Raw genomic sequence first — 15,931 nt, forward strand, 5'->3', positions numbered from 1 at the left:
CCAGTACAGCCCAGACTTCACCCCCGAGGCACTGCGCTACAAACCCCCGACTCAACTCAAGGGTGAGTTTGACGCACACCAGCACCGAGGAACAGCACCTGGTTACCCGGGCCTTGGTACCCACCAAGTACCAGCCCACGACAACACGTACGGGGAGACTCGCCCAGGAGGCCTCTCCCCCAACGCTCACCGATGTGCCAGCCATCCATGGCATCTCACCTTGGCACACCGACGTTCCCGGACTTTACGCACGAGGACATAGCACAGTACACGGAATTACGGATATGCTTAGAGACTATGATGTCCGACGTCCCTGATGAGTCGTACAAATATGCTATCCTCCTCAAGCATCTCAAGGTGCCCAGAGCGCATAATATAGCGCTGGCATATTCCAACTCAAGCACCCCATACTCCGCGGCTCTAGTAGCCCTCGACCAGCGTTATGGACGCATATGGGACTACGTGATACAAGAAATAAGGAATATTGACCGTCTCCCCCCAGCCACAGACAATCGATCATTGGATTACCTCTCTATCAAGGTACAATCCCTGGTAGGGATGCTGGGGTCCCAAAAGGAAAAAGGGAGACACGAACTATATGCTAACTCTAATGTAGAACGAATATTAGAGAAGCTCCCTCCAGCCCGCCAAGAACGCTTTAGGCGGCAGAGAGACCACCGTGATCCCGACGGTCCCGAGCCATCCCTCCTAGACCTGGCCGACTTCCTCGCGAGAGAAGTCAGCAGCCTACGACTGGATACGTTTGTGCGGAGTGGACCAAGCCCAAGAGATGGACCTCGGAGATCCAATGATAACCGCCGGTTGGTGACCGTTATGCACCAAGCCGAATCAGTACTGCGGCACAAGAACCACAACACCCCCTCGACGAAAGAGAAGTGGAAGATTGTATGCCAGTACTGCGAGAAAGAACATTGGCTGTCTCAATGTGACACTTTCAAGAAGATGACCGCTGACGAGGTGAGTCAGTGGATCAAAGCCAACCGCCGCTGTTACCGCTGTGCGCGCAGCCATATGGCAGCCGAGTGCCGCCTAAAGAAGAAATGCAGCAGGTGTGACGGCGCCCACTTGGATGTCTTGCATGACAGCAACAGGAAGAAACTCGCACCCCCAAGCAGCACCAGAGTAAACGTCATGGATATCGACCCCGCCAGCAGCGGAAGCTCCCGAGTGCTCTTGAAAGTGGTCCGAGTGATATTAAGCTACGAGGACAAGGTCATGGACACTTACGCCGTCCTTGACGATGGGTCAGAAAAGACTCTCCTCCTCGCATCCGCTGCAGCCCGGCTGGGTCTGCGGGGGAGCGAAGAAACAATGACGATTCGTACTATAAGAAGAGACCTGAAGACAATAAAGGGTGAAAACGTCTCCTTCACTATCGCAGCAAGCGGGCAGCCCGAGAGGCAGTATAGGATTACTAACGCTTTCACCAGCCAAGACATAGGTCTGTCACAGTACACCTACCCCATCCCCAAGCTGATGGAAAAATACGTGCACCTACGTCAACTACCTATACCGCTCATCGACGGCGCCACCCCGACCCTGCTCATACACCCTCATACACCCTGCGCAACTCCAAGCGCAAGCCCTTAGTGAACGCGAACACTCTGCAACCCAGCGAGAGCGCTTCCAGGCGCAGCAAAGGAGTGAAGACGACCGCATACGCCTGGAGACCAGAAGCCTCCAGACGGAAGAGAATATTGAAAGAGACCGCGCCGATGCACAGCGCGCCGCCGCCAATGCACAGCGCGACGCCGCCAATGCACAGCGCGACGCAGCCCAAGCCCAGCGCGAAGCAGAGCGCGACATCGCTCACATCAAGCGCGAAGCAGAGCGCGACCGGCTACAGGCACAGATAATGGAGCAATTGATTGCCAGGGCGACACCCCCTCTCTCCGCACGGAGCTCCAGGGCATCATCACGACAAGGGTCTAGGGCACCTTCCCCTACCCGACCAAGTGACCCGGAGCCCGGCCAACAGAAGGATCCTATCCACGTCTTCGAACCCCCTCCCCGACCGGTCCATACGAGACCCAGCAACCGGGAAGAACCGGCCTATGCCGCCGAGAGACTGAATAGAAGACTTCAAGACCTAGAAGACCTAGCAGAGGAAGAGGAAGAGGAGGAAGGTCGGGCCCACCAGCAGCAACGTACTCCACAGGACCAGGAGGTCCAGTACAGCCCAGACTTCACCCCCGAGGCACTGCGCTACAAACCCCCGACTCAACTCAAGGGTGAGTTTGACGCACACCAGCACCGAGGAACAGCACCTGGTTACCCGGGCCTTGGTACCCACCAAGTACCAGCCCACGACAACACGTACGGGGAGACTCGCCCAGGAGGCCTCTCCCCCAACGCTCACCGATGTGCCAGCCATCCATGGCATCTCACCTTGGCACACCGACGTTCCCGGACTTTACGCACGAGGACATAGCACAGTACACGGAATTACGGATATGCTTAGAGACTATGATGTCCGACGTCCCTGATGAGTCGTACAAATATGCTATCCTCCTCAAGCATCTCAAGGTGCCCAGAGCGCATAATATAGCGCTGGCATATTCCAACTCAAGCACCCCATACTCCGCGGCTCTAGTAGCCCTCGACCAGCGTTATGGACGCATATGGGACTACGTGATACAAGAAATAAGGAATATTGACCGTCTCCCCCCAGCCACAGACAATCGATCATTGGATTACCTCTCTATCAAGGTACAATCCCTGGTAGGGATGCTGGGGTCCCAAAAGGAAAAAGGGAGACACGAACTATATGCTAACTCTAATGTAGAACGAATATTAGAGAAGCTCCCTCCAGCCCGCCAAGAACGCTTTAGGCGGCAGAGAGACCACCGTGATCCCGACGGTCCCGAGCCATCCCTCCTAGACCTGGCCGACTTCCTCGCGAGAGAAGTCAGCAGCCTACGACTGGATACGTTTGTGCGGAGTGGACCAAGCCCAAGAGATGGACCTCGGAGATCCAATGATAACCGCCGGTTGGTGACCGTTATGCACCAAGCCGAATCAGTACTGCGGCACAAGAACCACAACACCCCCTCGACGAAAGAGAAGTGGAAGATTGTATGCCAGTACTGCGAGAAAGAACATTGGCTGTCTCAATGTGACACTTTCAAGAAGATGACCGCTGACGAGGTGAGTCAGTGGATCAAAGCCAACCGCCGCTGTTACCGCTGTGCGCGCAGCCATATGGCAGCCGAGTGCCGCCTAAAGAAGAAATGCAGCAGGTGTGACGGCGCCCACTTGGATGTCTTGCATGACAGCAACAGGAAGAAACTCGCACCCCCAAGCAGCACCAGAGTAAACGTCATGGATATCGACCCCGCCAGCAGCGGAAGCTCCCGAGTGCTCTTGAAAGTGGTCCGAGTGATATTAAGCTACGAGGACAAGGTCATGGACACTTACGCCGTCCTTGACGATGGGTCAGAAAAGACTCTCCTCCTCGCATCCGCTGCAGCCCGGCTGGGTCTGCGGGGGAGCGAAGAAACAATGACGATTCGTACTATAAGAAGAGACCTGAAGACAATAAAGGGTGAAAACGTCTCCTTCACTATCGCAGCAAGCGGGCAGCCCGAGAGGCAGTATAGGATTACTAACGCTTTCACCAGCCAAGACATAGGTCTGTCACAGTACACCTACCCCATCCCCAAGCTGATGGAAAAATACGTGCACCTACGTCAACTACCTATACCGCTCATCGACGGCGCCACCCCGACCCTGCTCATAGGATCCGACCACGCACACCTCATCGTCCCAACGGACCGGGTCCACATAGGGCCCAGAGGCTGTCCAGCAGCAGTCGAGACCCGCCTAGGATGGACACTACAAGGCCCCCTCTCCAGGTCTCCCAACCGACCAGCAGCCACTCGCTGCCTCCACTCCAGAATGACAGAAGAAGACACCACCCTCTTACAGCACGTCGAGAGGCTATGGACACTAGACACAATGCCCTTTAAGAACGAAAAGAAACACATTCGTTCAAAGGAAGACACTTATGCCATAGCCCTCCTCGAGCAGAGGACGGGGAGAGTCGGGGTCAATGGAGTGATGAGATGCGCAGCTCCACTCTTGAGGCGGGAGGGTGTGCCCACCTTCCACGCCTCGGAAGGGGCGACGGAGCGATGTCTGCTGAACACCGAGCGGCGTCTAGCCGGAGACCCCACTCGGGCCACTGTGTGCCGCGCTGGGATTGACAAGCTAATCACAGCGGGACATTCAAGAGGCCGATCAGACGACCGAATCATGGTACGTGCCCCACCACAAGGTCCACCACAACGGCAAGGATCGTATTGTGTTCAACTGCAGCTACCAGATCGGACTACAGAATCTGAATAAAGAACTCTTGCCCGGCCCAACACTCGGCCCCTCTCTACTAGGCGTGTTGCTACGTTTCCGCCAAGACAAGGTGGCCATCAGCGGCGACATCAAAGGGATGTTCCTGCAGGTGCGACTAGTGGAAGAGGACAAGCCCCTGCTGCGGTTCTTATGGAGAGAGAGGATCGGGGATGAGCAACCATCCATCTACCAATGGGAGGTCCTCCCTTTCGGAACCACATGCAGCCCATGCTGTGCTACGTTCGCACTGCAAAAACATGTCGCAGAGGACCCAGCAGCTGACGAGGAGGTCCGACAAAGTGTAGAGAGGAGTTTCTACGTGGACAACTGTCTACAAAGCGTCTCGATGCCAGAAGAGGCCGAGGCCCTCCTACTCAAGCTCTGCGCCTCCCTGATCAAAGGCGGCTTTGATCTCCGGCAGTGGGCCAGCAGCGACCCTCAAGTACTTCGCAGCCTCTCCCCAGAGAACAAGGCAGCAAGCAGCGAGACCTGGATGGCGACCATCCCAGGTGAATCCCAAGAAATGACATTAGGACTAGTCTGGCGCTTCAAAACAGACTCGCTCCATTACAGACACACACCCCTGACCAAGGAGCAGGGAAGGTCGATTTCACTACCGACCACCAGACGGAGTGTATACAGAACACTCGCCAGACAATATGACCCGTTGGGATGTATCCTACCTTACACCACCAGGGCAAAAATGATTGTGCGAGAGCTGTGGGACAAGGACCAGGGCTGGGACGACCCCATACCCGACCACCTTGCTTCCACATGGAGAGAGTGGGAAAAGGAACTCAACTCGCTCCCAGGTGTCAACATACGCCGCAGTTACTTCCCACCCACAGTGCGGCTGGAGACGTGCCAGATGGACCTGCACGTCTTCAGCGACGCCTCAGAAGTAGCCTACGGCTCGGTGGCTTACTTGCGGGCCCGAGAGGAGGGAGGAGAAATACATACCGCCTTCATCCTGGCTCGCTCAAGGATAGCCCCCTGCAAGCAACAATCGATCCCGCGTCTAGAGCTCTGCGCAGCCCTAGTAGGAGCGCAACTCGCCACGTTAATCCAACGTGAACTCACCATCCCGGTGCAAAGAACAATCCTGTGGTCAGACTCCATGACCGTACTCACATGGATCCAGTCCGATTCGTGTAGATACAAGGTCTTCGTGGGAGTCAGAATCACAGAGATCCAAGACTTAACAGAATCAGCATGCTGGAGGTACGTGGACACAAAACAGAACCCAGCAGATGTCATCACACGTCACAATATCTACAGTGACTGTCCCGAGTTCCTCAAGCTCCCGGAAGAAGAGTGGCCTAACCCCCACCCACGGGAGGCTAGTCAAGAGGAGGCAGAGATGAAGAAATCTATGTTCTGTGGGTTGACGCACACACCAGTCCCCACCGACCCTAACATAGACGACTGCCCCACCCTTGAGAGTGCGCAGTTAAAGACATTCCTGTGGCACCACCCTGAGGTTCCCTCCACTACTGACATTAATGCAGCTAATTACGAAGAAGCAGAACTCCTTCTGCTACAGCGAGCCCAAAGAGACTCGTTCCCCGACGAGCTAGACTGTCTGCAGGGATCAAAGCCAGTCCCGTCAGACAGCAGACTGCTCCACTTGGCCCCTGAGCGCGACGCCCATGATCTCATCAGAGTGGGTGGTTGTCTGAGAAGGGCCCCGGACTTAACGGATGACGTCAAGTTCCCTATAGTTATCAACAGCCGACACAAGGTCACAGAGCTCATCATAAAGAAATACGACGAGGATGTGCACCACGCTGGGGCAGAGAGAGTCTTCGCTGAGATCAGACGTCGCTATTGGATACTGCAAGGAAGAGAAGCAGTACGACGCTTCCAGCGGACCTGTCTAGACTGTCGCAAGTGGCGAGCACAGCCCAGTATACCCAGGATGGCTGACCTGCCTCCCTGTCGCCTCCGACTTGGCGACAAGCCCTTTCACTCCACCGGCATGGACTGCTTCGGCCCGCTGTATGTGAAGAAAGGAAGAGGGACGGAGAAGAGGTGGGGTATTGTATTCAAATGCATGACCACCCGAGCGATACACATAGAACTCCTTCCAACCATGAGTACGGACTCATTCCTTATGGCCTTCCGGAGATTCACAGCGCGGAAAGGAAAACCGTCTATATTACTGTCTGATCACGGGACAAACTTCAAAGGCGGAGAAAGAGAGCTGAGAGAGAGCTTCCAAGCTATGGGCCCAGAACTTAAGACCCACCTCGCTCCCTCTCAGATTGACTTCCAGTTTAACCCCCCGAACGCCCTCACTTTGGGGGAACCTGGGAACGAGAAGTACGTTCAATAAAGACAGCCCTGTACGCCATGCTTGGGGCCCAGACCGTGGCTGAAGAAGTCCTCACGACAGTCCTCACAGAGATCGAGGGAGTATTGAACTCAAAGCCCCTCGGTTACGTCTCAAGTGATGTAGCAGATGTCGACCCAGTCACCCCCAACACTCTCTTGATTGGGCGGCTGGACCCCGCGCTCCCACAGACGGTGTACAGACCTGAGGAAGCGAACGGCCGAAGAATGTGGAGGTACAGTCAAGTATTGGCTGACAAGTTTTCGAACAGTTTCCTCCTCCACTATCTGCCGTCTCTGCAGACCCGCCAGAAGTGGGTAAAAGATAGAGACAACTTGACGGAGGGCACAGTCGTCATGATCATAGACCAGTCACTACCCCGAGCTATGTGGCCGGCCGGCCGCGTAAGCAAAGTGATCACTGGTGCCGACGGAAAGGTCAGAGCGGCAGAAGTTCTTGTCCAGGGACGGACATACACCCGACCCGTGGCGAGGCTGATAGAGTTGCCAAGGCTCCCTGACTCCCTTGATGACGACCATGACCCACTGACTTTGTGAATTGCCCTACTCCCCACAACGGACATTGAGTAGTGGACAAGACGGTTAATCTGTCTCTGCTTATCTAATTAGGTGCGGACTAATTAGGAGGCGGCTGTTACAAAGGGTCAGATTAAACCGAATATATATATATTTATTACTTGAGATACCTTGTATAATATTTGTATATCGTTTGATATCCCTTGTATATTCTTTGTATATATACACGGAATATCCCTTTACCTAGGTACAAGCCAGACCATAATATTCTTTCTCCTATTGGACAGCGACCCCTAGGCGCCAACGGCCATATGCAATGGCAAGTTCAAAGCCACCGCCAAGGCATGTCTCAACATGTCCAGGTTTGCGCAGTAATACGAGACAGAACTGAGGTTGGCACTAGATTATTCACCTTACGTATAAATACGTCGCAGGTGGATACAGCAGTACTGAGTATCCTAAAAGTTGAAGCCTTCACCACGATACAACGTGCCGTGAAGTGGGCCTCTTTGCCCCTGAATAGAGCCTTGAGAACCGCATGCGAATAGATAGCTAAAGTGTCAGAGTTTAACGCCGTATCGTCGAGTTCGACTTATTCTATTGTGAAGTAATAGTCTATTATTTATAGTGTATCGTGCGGCTACCGTTCTCCGTGACCAGCATTACCACCGGTTCGTCGTACCTATAGCTAGTGCACTTATCCAGGCTGGGCGGCCTAAACTCGCGCCACCACCCGAGGAGTCCTAGACGAGAACCGTTGGATATGTACACCGGAGAACCTACACCGGCGAATGCAGAGTATAGCTGTTGCTTTGTCTGCGGACCAAGGGAGTACTGCACTGGCTCCTGTATCTGGAGCCTCGTTATTCCGCGTTGATCCAGACTTTGCTCCCGAACATTCCTCTACCCTGCCGGCTTACAACCGGAGGGAACCCCCTAGTGTCTCCAGCTGACTACGAGTGTGCCTTATGTAATTACTATGCTACAGGTGGCGTCAGTTATACCCATCTTACTATTCTCATGGACTTACGCTCTTGACCTACTTTAAGTGTTCTTCGCCTTACAAGCGCAATTATAATTCTCAATCTGTAACCTACCGTTGCTGCTCTAATAATAAATACCTCTAACTAGAACTTTCTTTGTCATTGCCGTATTCTTGTGTGGGTGTTCACCAGATATACCATGTACTGTATGGCCAGTAATTAAAGTACATAACTAAGTAGTGGTTTAATGATACCATACTCTCAATACAGTCAGGGAATTGTACCCCTCAGTTACACTAGTCATTGATTTAGTTCAGGGTGAGCTAAAATTAGCCGCGGAGCTAACGTGAGCTAACGCTATTTAATCAAGCTCTCAGAGAGAGATAAACAGCTGACAGCGGATAGTACAGGTACAAATACAATAAAACAGCGGTGGGGGCTGTTGTGTAATAAGAAGACGGAGTGTTTGTTTACAAGTCTGTAATCTGTAAGACAGGAACAGGAAGTTCCGTGGTGCAACATACAAATGTGTCCGTGTAGCAACACAAGCCAATACCTTACAGGACAGGGGCCGGGGAGGTGTGTGTGTGTGTGTGTGTGTGTGTGTGTGTGTGTGTGTGTGTGTGTGTGTGTGTGTGTGTGTGTGTGTGTGTGTGTGTGTGTGTGTGTGTGTGTGTGTGTGTGTGTGTGTGTGTGTGTGTGTGTGTGTGTGTGTGTGTGTGTGTGTGTGTGTGTGTGTGTGTGTGTGTGTGTGTGTGTGTGTGTGTGTGTGTGTGTGTGTGTGTGTGTGTGTGTGTGTGTGTGTGTGTGTGTGTGTGTGTGTGTGTGTGTGTGTGTGTGTGTGTGTGTGTGTGTGTGTGTGTGTGTGTGTGTGTGTGTGTGTGTGTGTGTGTGTGTGTGTGTGTGTGTGTGTGTGTGTGTGTGTGTGTGTGTGTGTGTGTGTGTGTGTGTGTGTGTGTGTGTGTGTGTGTGTGTGTGTGTGTGTGTGTGTGTGTGTGTGTGTGTGTGTGTGTGTGTGTGTGTGTGTGTGTGTGTGTGTGTGTGTGTGTGTGTGTGTGTGTGTGTGTGTGTGTGTGTGTGTGTGTGTGTGTGTGTGTGTGTGTGTGTGTGTGTGTGTGTGTGTGTGTGTGTGTGTGTGTGTGTGTGTGTGTGTGTGTGTGTGTGTGTGTGTGTCAGAAGTCAGAGGAATAACGACCTGTTATTCAATAGATTAAATTAGTTTAAGAATAAAAAAATAAATACATTTTAAGAGAATCTCAAATACATTATTTTATTTAAGTGTTGTAGGCTATAGTTAATGTTTTATTTTCAAATACATTATTTTATTTAAGTGTTGTAGGCTATAGTTAATGTTTTATTTTTTACAGTTTTTGTATTTTTCTGACATGGTAAATGGCTGCTTTTTTATATAGCGCTTTTATCCAAAGCACTTTACAATTTGTTCCTTACATTTTACCCAATCACTCACACATTCACACAACGACGGCGGAGGCAACCATGCAATGTGCCAACCTGCTCATCGGGAGCAGTTAGGGGTTAAGTGTCTTGCTCAAGGACACATCGACACGCTGCCCGGGAGGAGTGGGAATCGAACCGGGAACCTCCGGATTGCCAGACGACTGCTCTACCTCCCGAGCCACTGTCGCCCCTGACATGGGGGCTCAACAATAAATGACAATCAGAAATTTCAAGTTGCATGTTGTTATTCTAACCAGCTTAGTTCTGTTGCATTTCCAATTTATCTATTTAAATTATAAATTGATCCGGTATCGATAAGGGAATCGATAAAGAATCGAATCGATAAGCAGAATCGATAATGGAATCGTATCGATAAAATCCTATCAATTCCCATCCCTACCTGTGATCGGGAGTATTCCAAAAATAATATTCCAATTGTTTGATCTCCATCTGCTGTCCATCTGGTCCACAACAAAACCCACCACAACATATGCATCAGATGTCCTGTAGACGTTTGGATGCGATCGATTGAACCTCTAGGCTTCCCTCTACTGAAAAACTGCGCCCGGAGACATTTGAGTGTAACACAGGGTCTGGAACAGGGTTTACTGCACTCTCGCTACTGCCACCTGGGAGGATCTGGCCGGTACTGCACCCTCGGAGTCGCAGTATGCCTTCTAACGGCAACATACAGACATTGAATAGGATATTAAAATCGAAAAAAAGGACAAACTATCCAAAAACGTAATATTACGTGACTGGCACTCAACCGCTGGCGAGCAAAAACGTAATATTACGTGTTTGGCACTGAAAGGGTTAATAATGGTCAGCTAACTGCTAGCATCTGCAATGACGGAATTCTCTTCACAATTAAATATTACATTCATTCTCTTCACAATATTACAACCTCTGATAGGTCTATCGTAGCTGTAAAGACATACATTGTCAATGAATTGGTCAAAGACAGACCACTAAAGACTACTATGACAGACGGATATGACCAAATCAACAGAAAAAGGTATTTCCTACTTTACCTTTCCTTTCAGCCATAGGCCACAACAGGATTAACAAGCAGCATCAAGGCTGCAATGCCAACAGTTGTCTTGGTGCTGGGCAGACTGAAAGGTTATAGGCTGGCAATGTGCTGGATACTATAAGACTTGAAAGAAACAGACAAAAAGTGATCTTAATTCATGATCTTGATCTGATAGATATATTACAAACTAATGATCAATAGGCTACTCTTTGGCTATTACAAACTCTTTGGCTAATCAATACATGGATTAATTGACATGTATAATTGATATTGCTAATATAATATCCACCTACCAAACTCGTTCGAATGATCGGCTTGTGCTCAGGGTGCCTCGAGTTCGGTCTGAGCTTGGAAAATCTGCCTTCTCCTACGATGCTCCATACACATGGAATACCCTGCAAAAGACTAAAGCTCGGAACATTCCTGTCATTCATGGAGTTTAAAGGCATTGCACTTGACCTATGTACTGAATCATGTAATTGTTTTTAATCCATCATTGTAGTAATTGTAATTCATTGTAATTATTAACTGTTATGATATTTGTGTCCTTTGTTAACTCGTCATCACTGTAAATGAGGGAAACCTCAGTGCTTTCACGAGTATAAATAAAGGTTTGAAATGAATTCCATTGAATATATAATTTCAGACTGGATTATCTGTACTGGTGGGCTGTGTACTCTTAATTGCTCCAAAAAACAACACAAACTAGGAACAACAATGATATTGTTACAAGGACAGATACAACCACAATGTCATATTGCAGGCAACTGCCTCTTGGGATTTATCTCAGTATTTTTTTAATGTTGGCCAGTTTTCAATAACCGCCCTTGGAGCAGATTCACTTTTAAATCACATCAACTAAATTTGGAGCATAAAACATTTTTAGAACTTGAGAAATACAAACTGAACGAATGCAAAATCTGAACTGTTCATTGGTGTACTTCTCTCTTCTCCAGGTACAATTGCTGCATTGCTCCCCAACAACATGCAGAGATATGAATGAGTCAAGGCCTCACTGCTGTGACCTGTGTGGAAAGAGCTTCATCCAAAAGGCTGCTTTTCTAAAACACCAGCGCATTCATACAGGAGAGAAGCTGTACTACTGTGACCAGTGTGGATCGCGCTTCAGTAGATCTGGAGACTTAAAGATACACCAGCGCATTCATACAGGAGAGAAGCCCTACCACTGTGACCAGTGTGCGAAGAGCTTCAGTATCTCTGAAAACTTAAAGACACACCAGCGCATTCATACAGGAGAGAAGCCGTACTACTGTGACCAATGTGGAGCGCGCTTCAGTCAATCTGGACACTTAAAGATACACCAGCGCATTCATACAGGAGAGAAGCCCTACCTCTGTGACCAATGTGAGAAGAGCTTTAGTAGCTCTGGAGACTTAAAGATACACCAGCGCATTCATACAGGCGGCAAGCCCTACCACTGTGACCAGTGTGAGAAGAGCTTCAGTCAGTCTGGCCACTTAAAGACACACCAGCGCATTCATACAGGAGACAAGCCCTACCACTGTGACCAGTGTGAGAAGAGCTTCAGTAGATATGGCAACTTAAAGGGACACCAGCGCATTCATACAGGAGACAAGCCCTACCACTGTGACCAGTGTGAGAAGAGCTTCAGTCAGTCTAGCAACTTAAAGACACACCAGCGCATTCATACAGGACGCAAGCCCTACACCAGCGCATTCATACAGGAGACAAGCCCTACCACTGTGACAAGTGTGAGAAGAGCTTCAGTGAGTCTGGCAACTTAAAGACACACCAGCGCATTCATACAGGATACAAGCCCTACCACTGTGAGAAGAGCTTCAGTGAGTCTGGCAGCTTAAAGAAACACCAGCGCAATCATACAGGAGACAAGCCCTACCACTGTGACCAGTGTGAAAAGAGCTTCAGTCAGTCTAGCCACTTAAAGAGACACCAGCGCATTCATAGAGGAGACAAGCCCTACCACTGTGACCAATGTGGATCGTGCTTCAGTCTGTCTGAAAACTTAAAGAAACACCAGCGCATTCATACAGGAGAGAAGCCGTACTACTGTGACCAATGTGGAACACGCTTCAGTTCCTCTGGAGGTTTAAAGATTCACCAGCGCATTCATACAGGATGCATACATACATTCATTAGGGATGGGTATCGTTAGGATTTTATCGATACTACTACTCTTATCGACACTGCTTAACGGTTCGGTACTTTATCGATACTCTTATCGGTTCTTTTAGCTCATTATTATTACATTTTTTTTATACATTTATTATTTGAACGGCTTAAGGCTATATCTGTACTTGATGTTTGTTTGTTGTGTTGCATATTTGAAATAAAATCAAGTCAAACCCCCCCTCTTAAAAACAAAAACTTGTGTTTAACCTAGCCATCTATAAAACATCATGCTAAAACTGAAACAAATGTCCTACTCTCCTAAAGAAAGAAATACATAGCAAACATGACTCAGTTATCCAATAGTGCTGCTGCTTTTTATTTTGTTAAAATCTTTTAGGTAATAAGACTAAAAGACTACAATATGACTACAACGATTTCATGACGGCTTCCTGTCCTCGCGTTTCCATTTCCGGTTTAACGTTAAATTTTCAACAACGGATTGCTGCTAATTAAACACTTCATGGAAACGGAGTAACGTTAACGTTATGTCGAGTTCATACGTGTAGTGTAGTATGAACTCGACGTAACGTTAACGTTAGTCCGTTTCAAGTGTTGCTGCCACCGTTGCGTCGCAGATGGATGGTGAATGAATGAATGAAAACTTTATTAACAGATTGCAGAACAATACAGTACGGCTCAATACACACAATTGTTAAGGGGATGCAGACCAGAGAAAGACTTTTGTCTTGTTTACATCAGGGTCCCCCATTTTCAATTCATAGTGGTACACTCTGTTAGCTCCGTAGCTAATCTGCTCCAAGACTACCGATAGCAGTACCGATAATGTCGGAGCTTATCAATACTCAGTTTTTTTCTAATTTAGTACCGGTTCCCATATACACAATCATCTTTTATGCTAGTTACCCCTTCCCCTTGACTTACTGGGGTTGTAACACAGACTAAAGAGAATGTTAAAATGATTGTTGATCCATGAAAGACAGTAGCAGTATGCCGTAACTGAAACCTACACAGCAAAATGCTGACAAAACTGAACCCTTACTTCAGTCATACAACGGGGCCATCTTGTGGCCTAATGATGTAACTGCGTAGTTCAATTATGAGATAATAATTTAGGGCAATATTGCACCATATCCACCGGCATTACACCTGAACAATGTGGTGGTCGAATTTCTCTGTTGTGTATTACAAGCCTTATCTCTATTACTTATCTCTAGTACAGAATAATGGTGTCTAAGGCGTTTTATGCTGCCTGCACGTGATCTGAAACCTGTCTGCTCTGCACAAGGCAGGGCATCTCGTCGATACGGCATGGTGGAGGTGTGCCAGCTAGCAGGGAGAGGCTACCATGTGACACGATGACCTCTGACCTCCTCCTCTCACCACCCAGCACATCACCTGTTTGACCTGCTGCCCTCTGCCAGGCGCTTACAGGTCCATCACAGCTCAACTACTAGGGATGTCTGCCCACTAAGTGTGTGTGACTCTTAACCACCTAAACCTGCACGGACAACGTATGACGTATAGCATGCCAGTTAGGGTACCTTGTGTATACTGCACCTAGTGTGTACTGTGTACTTTTACTCTTACTCATAGTATATATTAAGATTCTAATGATTTGTTGCCTATATTTACTGTAATGTTTAATATAACTGATGGTGCATATTATAGACCCTCATCTGCACCTTGTTTACACTGTTAATTCAGTTTCAGTTTATTTAAAAAGGACAGTACACATTAATCAACAGTACTGTAAATGTGCCAGTTATAGCCAGCTGTCTTAATTCAACTGTAGTCCTTTTGGCAAGATGTTACCATACACCTAAAACAGAAGCATTTAAAGTACAACACAATCCAACATGATAATAGTAAAAGCAATAACAAAATACACAAGGAACTGATTAAAAGTGGGCACATGTTTGATTTGTTAATAGCCAGGTCTTGAGTTGTTTTGTAAAGGTGTGGTAGGTAGCACAGTATCTTATTTCAGTTGGTAGGATGTTCCAGAACTGAGTGGCTCTGACTCCAGAACAGGACTGACTGAAGGAGCTGCACCTAAACGGCACAGTGCAGTCCCCTCTCTGGGTAGATCTGCACCTAAACGGCACAGTACAGTCCCCTCTCTGGGTAGATCTGCACCTAAACGTCACAGTACAGTCCCCTCTCTGGGGAGATCTGCACCTAAACGGCACAGTACAGCCCCCTCTCTGGGGAGATCTGGACCTAAACGGCACAGTACAGTCCCCTCTCTGGGTAGATCTGGACCTAAACGGCACAGTGCAGTCCCCTCTCTGGGGAGATCTGCACCTAAACGGCACAGTGCAGTCCCCTCTCTGGGAAGATCTGCAACTAAACGGCACAGTGCAGTACCCTCTCTGGGTAGATCTGCACCTAAACGGCACAGTGCAGTCCCCTCTCTGGGTAGATCTGCACCTAAACGGCACAGTGCAGTCCCCTCTCTGGGTAGATTCCACTTGTTTCGTTTAACGTAAAGCCTTTTGAATATAATCAAAGCGTTCCCGTGTTTCTGCGGTCTGTGCGCAAAATAATAACGAGTTGAGCTACGCGGAGCGCAGTCAGTCAGTACACCCCGTATATTCCGATAACGCTATATAAACCATGCTGCATTCATTCTGAGAGAAAGATCTATTATTCCAAATGCTATTTATAGGGTTTTGACCATAATTACACTACTGTTGCTATTTTACAATGAACTATAATGAATTACGGTTCATACAGAACATGCCAGTGTTGAAACTAATGCACAGAAGCTCATTTCCTTGTTGTAATAATATATTCTACCAACGGGCGCCAGGTACGCATGGTCCGAGCTGTGCGTACACGTAAGCACGAAGTCAAGTTCAAGTTGAAATTGATGAATCCCACACTCTTCTTAGAAATGATCGTACGCACAGCTTAAGCACATATCTGTGCGTAAATCACGTTGATGAATGAGGGCCCTGGAGTGTAAATGCCAGCTGACGAGAACAAACGTGAGTTTGGTCAAAGTCTCGCGGGACTTCCTTAAGTTCCTTTTCAAGGCTAGCAGTACCTGGCCAGAGAACTCCTGGGTCCTAGTGTACCTCAG

At 48.8% G+C, this 15,931-nt stretch overlaps 1 long non-coding RNA gene across 2 annotated transcripts in view; it reads left to right on the forward strand.

The window, feature by feature from the left end:
- LOC311234039 overlaps positions 1 to 12,125 on the forward strand; it is a 66,935-nt gene extending 54,810 nt beyond the window's left edge. For both annotated transcript variants that reach the window (XR_014620058.1, XR_014620059.1), the window contains one exon: positions 11,670 to 12,125. This is a non-coding gene — a long non-coding RNA (uncharacterized lncRNA). The remainder of the gene's footprint in view (positions 1 to 11,669) is intronic.
- Positions 12,126 to 15,931: the final 3,806 nt, after the last annotated feature.

Source organism: Notolepis coatsorum (assembly GCF_963971535.1).
Source record: "Notolepis coatsorum genome assembly, chromosome: 9".
In the NCBI taxonomy this organism is placed as follows: domain Eukaryota; kingdom Metazoa; phylum Chordata; class Actinopteri; order Aulopiformes; family Paralepididae; genus Notolepis; species Notolepis coatsorum.